The sequence below is a fragment of the Pinus tabuliformis genome, chromosome 6 (genome assembly GCF_031772625.1).
Source record: "Pinus tabuliformis cultivar Carrire ecotype Pingquan chromosome 6, CPIR1, whole genome shotgun sequence".
NCBI lineage: Eukaryota > Viridiplantae > Streptophyta > Pinopsida > Pinales > Pinaceae > Pinus > Pinus tabuliformis.
Genome location: NC_142292.1, coordinates 1344517469 through 1344524562, shown reverse-complemented (window position 1 = coordinate 1344524562; position 7094 = coordinate 1344517469). Strand labels below are relative to the sequence as shown.

General features: G+C 36.6%; 1 pseudogene; it reads left to right on the top strand.

The window, feature by feature from the left end:
• Positions 1-2434: 2434 nt before the first annotated feature.
• On the top strand, positions 2435-4099 carry LOC149263589 (pentatricopeptide repeat-containing protein At2g22070 pseudogene; annotated as a pseudogene).
• Positions 4100-7094: the final 2995 nt, after the last annotated feature.

The following is a 7094-nucleotide window of genomic DNA, read 5'->3' as shown; positions in this document are numbered from 1 at the left end:
TGTGCTAAGAAATAAGAGACTTGTGGAGATTAGCGCAAGAGAATAGGAGCCACAAATGTGCTAGGAAATAGGGACTTTCCGTGCTAGGAAATAGGGGCTAATTTTTGCAAGTCAAGGAGGAAGCGGGGGAACAGTTGCACCCTAGAGGGATGATATCAATAAGTGATCAAGGAAATATGATATCAATTGTATCAATTGAGATTAGTGAGAAGAAGCAGAGTGCTTTCTCAGAGACAGATTGCTTTTAATAGATCCAATTACTCAAGAACAATCAATAAAATATCACTACAAATATAACATGTTTTCCCTTTTTAGTTTCCTAGGTAAACAAGCGTGTTTTTGTGTGATTTTGCTTTTATATTTGGTGTTTATTTGGCCGCTTATAAGTTGTTAAGAAACTTTGTATCTTGGTGAAAGTAAATTTGGTTTCAGTATTTAGTTGTCTTGTTTTCAACTATTCAGCTATGTAGTTGCAGAGTTTTATGGAAATTTAACATCCCATAGTAATCTACCCATGGATTGCATGTGATGGAGCCTTTAAAATGCTAGGAAGACTTCATTATAATGGGCGAGGGAGGTGAGTGGTGAAGGCTCTCGTCAGGGTTTTGGCCAAGTGATCTAATGGAACTTCATTGGGTTGGGTTTTTCCTTAGAGTTGGGGTTTTCCCAAGGTAAATATTGTGTTTACTACGTTTCATGTTTGTTGCTAGTTATTTTTTATTTTTCCTCTCAGTGAATCATAATAAATACTTTTTCTCTCGGAGTAAAATTTCCTATAGGCATGATGTGCAATAGAAAAATGAGAACAACCCATGTACATATGGAAGAAGAGAGAAGAGATTGTTAGGATAAGTGAAGACAACGAATTTGAAACAAAGCAACACTTTTTTTTTATTGCTTTACCACATAGTATCTACATAGTCAATATAACTAGTATACATGCAACCCCCAATGGAGCATTATGTCACAATGAGATTTGAACCTAGTTAGGGATGTTATCATTAAACCCTCTCAACCACTTGGGATACACCCAACTGACAAGTGAAAAATCTATAATGAACGTTGAGACACCATATTATTAAAAACCAAATAAATAAGCTATAATGAACTTGACTCGGGGAAAATTGTCAAAGTTTGATCGGTCCATAATAATGCTTTTGGGAACATGGTTTTTTGGTTTCCCATGGATTGCATGTGATGGAGCTTTTAAGCTTTTGGGAACATGGTTTTTTGGTTTCCCATGGATTGCATGTGATGGAGCTTTTAAAACGATGGACTGCATGTGATGGAGCCTTTAAAATGCTCAAAAGATTTCATTGTAATGGGCCAAGGAGGTGAATAGTGAAGGTTCACTTGGTGGGCTTGGTCAAGGTTTTTGCCAAGGGATCTAATGAAATTTCATAGGAGTGGGTTTTTCCCCGTTGGTATTTTCCCAACTAAACATTATGTTCAGTGTGTTTCATGTTTATCCCTAGTTATTTTTTATTGTTCCTTTTCGTAAATCACAGTGAATATAGAATTTCCTACGAGCATGGAGTTGAGTAGAAAAATGAGAACAACCCAAATACTTAAGGAAAAAGTGGTTGTTTAGGATAAGTGAAAACAACTAAGTTGAATCAAAGCAACACTTAGTTAATGCTGGTATTTTTTTTAGGGAATCGGTTTGTTGACATGTATGTTAAGTGCGGCAGAGTAATGGATGCTATCAACGTGTTTCAAAGAATGCTGGAGTGGAATGTGTTTTCATGGAGTAGAGTGGTCGCAGGATTGGCAAAATGTAGACAAATCATGGATGCGCGTCAACTGTTTGACAAAATGCCGGAAAGAAATGTGGTCTCATGGACTGCTCTGTTTGTAAGTTAGGCTCAATTTGGGTATTCTAGGAGGCCTTGAGTTTTTTTGTGAAATGCAACAGGCGGGTATAAAAGCTGATGAGTTTTCTTTATTGATTTAAGGTTTCTGTGATCTATATTTTTTTGTAGTACTATTCTACGGAGTCATCCTATTCATGTTTGATTAGAATCGTCGTTTTAAACCAAACCAACTACTTTTCTGGTTCATCATCGAGATTAGATCCATGATAATGAACCAACCTCTGTGGTTCAGTGCGTGCGCAAGCTTAACAGCTCTGAAACAGGGCAGGCAGTAAATACCTTTGCTATGAAATCTGGATTTGAGTGCAATGTTTTTGTTGCAAGTGCCCTTGTGGACATATATGCTAATTGTGAAACAATACACAATATGCATGCAAAGTGTTTGATGAATTTTACAGGATTGTATGCACAAAATGCTATCGTGGAATACAATGATTGCAGGATACGCCAAGTGTGGAAGCATAGTGGATTCTCTGAAACTGTTTGAGAATATGCCTGAAAGGGAGATGGCATCGTGGACTACCATGATTACGTGATATGCCCAACTTGGGCATAATGAAATGGCTCTGAAATTCTATTGCAAAATGCAAGACTCTGGCATGAAGGCAGATGAGTTAACCTTTGCTAGTGTCTTAAGTGCATGTGCCGGTTTGGCATTGTTAATACAGGGAAGGCGAGCCCATGGTCTCATAATCAGATCTGGTTTTGAGGTTTGCTTGTCTGTTGGAAATGCCCTGATGACCATCTATGCCAAATGCGGGGTTGTGGATGATGCATTCCAAATGTTTGACACAATGGCTCAACGCGATATGGTAACTTGGTCTGCGATGATTACAGAGTATGCCCTGCATGGACACGGGGAGGAGGCAGTTCAGCTTTTTAAACAAATGTTGGGAACAGGCATGAGACCTGAGCATGTCTCTTTTGTTGGTGTTCTCTGTGCTTGTAGCCATGCTGGACTAGTGAATGAAGGCCGGAAGTACTTTGATTCTATGATGAGAGACCATGGAATTACACCGGGAGCTGATCACTATGCTTGCCTCATTGACCTTCTTGGGCATGCTGGGCACTTGGATGAGGCAGAGGAATTTATTAACAACATGCCATTTGAACCTGATGTTGGTGCGTGGGGGGATTGCTGAGTGCCTGCAGAATCCATGGCAATGTGGAGCTTGGAAAGCGTGCAGCATCAGCTCTTTTTACGTTGGAACCACAAGAAGCTACCCCATATGTGCTGCTGTCAAATATCTATGCTTCAGTTGGCAGGTGGGATGATGTGGCAAAAGTGAGAAAATTAATGAAAGATGTAGGAGTTAAAAAGAGACCAGGGTGTAGCTGGATTGAGGTCAAGAACAGGGTGCATGCATTTGTGGCAGAGGACAGATCACATCCACAAACAGAGGAGATTTATGCAATGTTGGAGGTGTTGGCTCAGCAGATGAAGGGGGCAGGGTATGTGCCTGATACTAACTTTGTTTTGCATGATGTGGAGGAGCATAAGGAGCACATGCTCTACCACCACAGTGAACAGCTGGCAATTGATTTTGGGCTAATCAGCACATCTCCCAGAACAACAGTTCGAGTTGTCAAGAACCTCCGGGTGTGTGGTGCCTGTCATATGGCTATCAAGATTATCTCCAAAATTGTTTGTCGAGAATTAATTGTGAGGGATGTCAACAGCTTCCATCATTTTAAGTATGACGTGTGTTCTTGCGGGGATTACTGGTAATTAGATTTTTAGCGTGGCCATGTCAGGAGGGGATGGTTATTTGAAATGAGTCTAGAAGCTACAGAACGATATCTTTTTGCACCTTATGTTCTCTGGTTGAAAATTTTATGTACTATTAGAAGTCTTCATGGGGTATATTGTGTTATCAATCAGGCAATTTGAAATTCTTGGTAATACGAGCTCTTTCGCTGCAATCCATTCTCAGATTCACTGTACTTCATTATTTATATTTCCACTTATATAGCTCATGCATGTGGTGACCTCATGACCACCAGAGAAGAAATGCCGCGTATTCCAATTCATCATAGACTTTTGCGGTCTATGTTGCATGTGGATGTAATCTCTTCATGGCATTGGGCTTATGGCCGTGGAATGTGGAAGATCTCCTCTTGTTCTCAAGTACGCTTCTGCAATGTACTGTGCCTTTATGTGCTTGAATAGATATCAACATAAACTTGATGGAATTTTTGTTAACATAGGCTTTAGATCATAATAGTAAATTCATTGAGGCTTTTTCAGATTTGTGAAGGATTTCCTGATGAAACTGTGTTAGGATTTTTAATCTGTCCACACTCCACCATCATCCGGCTTTAGATCATAATGGTAAATTTATTGAGACTTTTTCAGATTGTGAAAGATTTCTGGATGAAACTGTGTTAATTTTTTAATATGTCCAAAATTTGTCCATAGAGGAGCTCATGGATTGAGGTAAGAAATAAGAACTCGACAAAAATGAAATTAAGGTTAACAAATATATGTAAATTCAAAATTTGGATAAAGATGAAAATATATACATGAAAATCTAAACTTGAATAAGGATGTAAGAAGGAGAAAGGATAAGGTTAATTAAATTCGTAAGGTAAGAAGGAGAAAGGATAAGGTTAATTAAATTTGTAAGGATAATATGGTCCAGATAAATAGATAAATAAAATAAATAAGAAAAGGAGAAGATAAAATAAATTGAGATTGATAGATTAAAAAGAGAAGATAAAATAAATTGAGATTGAGAGATTGGAATAACTAATAAGGATAATGAAAAGAGAAAAGAGGAAAAGGGGAGGAGATGGATAGGGGGACAAGAAATTTAATGAGAAAGTTGATGGATATCAGGTTTTTAAGATACTCATTTTAAATACATTTTCTCTATTGAAATTATTGGGGTGCTTCTTGATTTTAAGAGCTTCCTCAATGATACAAGAGTCGTAAAAAAGAACATGAGCTAGGATTTTGGATTGATTAGAATAAATAATGTGTTTTGAATTAAAGTGTTATGAATGGTTGACTTTGATAAATAGAGATGGTTGGTATCAGATATATGCTCCTTCAAGCGGGCTTTGAAGCGACGATGTGTCTGCCAATATAAGACTTCTCACATGAACAAGGAATCTGATAAGCCCATGAACATAGCATGGGGTCAGACTTATCTTTGGTTGACTAAAACATCTACTTAAAAGTTTTATGAAATTTAAAAATTGTTTTAATGTTCCTTCTTCATAAGATTTTAGAAATGAACCTTTAGTGGTCTCCTTAATATAGGGAAGAGGGGCTTGGCCTTGGGGAGGAGACAGAAAGCAAAGAGGGACTTGGGATTAGAGATAGCATGAAAATTTTTATGGATTTGAGATGAGGTATAGCCATTGGTTCTGAAAGCTTGGAAAATGTGGGTTTTTTTCGAGGGAAGGTATGAGGAGCAAATATTTTGAGGGCTTGAGAGATGAGAGTTTTGAGAACAACTAATTTTTGGGATGGGTGGAGGTGTGAATGAGCATGGGGATACCAATTAGTGTGGGTCTTCTTTTGGTAGACTTGATGGGTTAGGGAATCATCAGGTCGCCGGATAATGAGGACATAAAGGAAGGGGATTTATCAGTTTCAATTTCCATGGTGAATTGAATATGAGGAGAAATGTTGTTGAGATGGGAGAGAAAGATATTAAACACAATCAAGTCGTGTTTCCAAATGACAAAAGTGTCATCGACAAATCAGATACATCACTTTGACTTTTGATGACAAAAGTCGAGAGTTTTGGTTTCAAAGAATTCCATGAAGATCTAAGCAACAGCAAGAGATAGGGATGAACACATTTCCGTACCTTCAGTTTTCTCATAAATGGTGCCTTTGAAAGAAAAGAAAGTGGATGAGAGGCAATGCTTAACAAGGTTGAGAGTTTCATAATCAACAAGCTTAAAGATTAGATCAATGGCTCAAGGAATTGGGATTTAGTGATTAGAGACACAATGTCAAAGTTGACTAATATTTCGTGATCATCGACAAGGATATTTTTGATTTTCAGAATAACATCAATGGAATCTTTCATGTAAGAGGGGAGGATCGCACAAATTGTTGAAGCTTAGAGGCTAGATATCAACCAAGAGCATGAGCTAGGGCCCCTATGGTACTAACAATGGTTTTAAGAGGGACCCCAGGTTTGTAAATATTTGGAAGCCCATAGATTTTGGGAGTTTGGGGGTATGGAGAATAAGTTATTGAATGGAGGCTTTTATAGAAGAGATTTTAATGGCTTTAGTGACAAGCTGCAAAATGGAATTAATGGGGTTTTTGGGCAAGATTTTACAGGAACCAGAAGAAAGAAGATCAAGAGGTGCTCTCTACCTAGTATGAATGAGATGTTGTAATGCCTCTTGTCCTATTATGTAAATATTTTGACTTGGTAAAATTACCTAAAAATAAAATAAAATAAATGATTAAAATAAAATTGAGGTAAAATAATCAATTTACGATGGATAGTTTTTGGGCTCTAGGTTTTGAAAACCTATAGTTTTCTCAATATATATATATATATATATATATAACCAACCTAGATCCATCTTAACTTCGGATCTACCAAACGCCGAGTGAGATCAAATCCCTTGAGGTGCAAACCCCAAAGAGTGAAAAGTGATTTGATTCCTCTTGACACTAGGTAGATTTAGAGTTGAGATGGATTTAGGCTAGTTGTAGTTACTGTGCTGAGAGACACTCTCCAGTCTAGTATGGAAGAGATGTTGTAATCTCATGTTATTTATGAGTTTAGACTTTTGTGATGTAGACATTTTTGACTCGATCAAATAAATGTGAGTATAGAAGAGATCCTATAATATTAGGTTATGTAAATCAAATAAAATATATATATTCTAACTAATAGATGAACTTTTCTGAATATTTTTAACCAAAATTTGGTAGAGATTTTTTAAAGCTTGAGTTTAAGTTATTTAATTTGCATAATTCTAGTGCTCAAAATTTTTTTTAAGGTGCCAAATCTATTTATACATTCAAAAGCGTATTTTAAACAACAAAACTCACAATTTTACTTGAAATTATATCACGAAATTCAAATGAAAAGACTATTTCATATATAAATTAAGTAATCTAACCTATAAATAAAATAATTTTTTTATACATGTGAAATACCCCATATATATATATATATATATATATATATATATTTTCTTTTACGTTAATTCAGAAAAACCTTCTTTTTTTTTGTCATT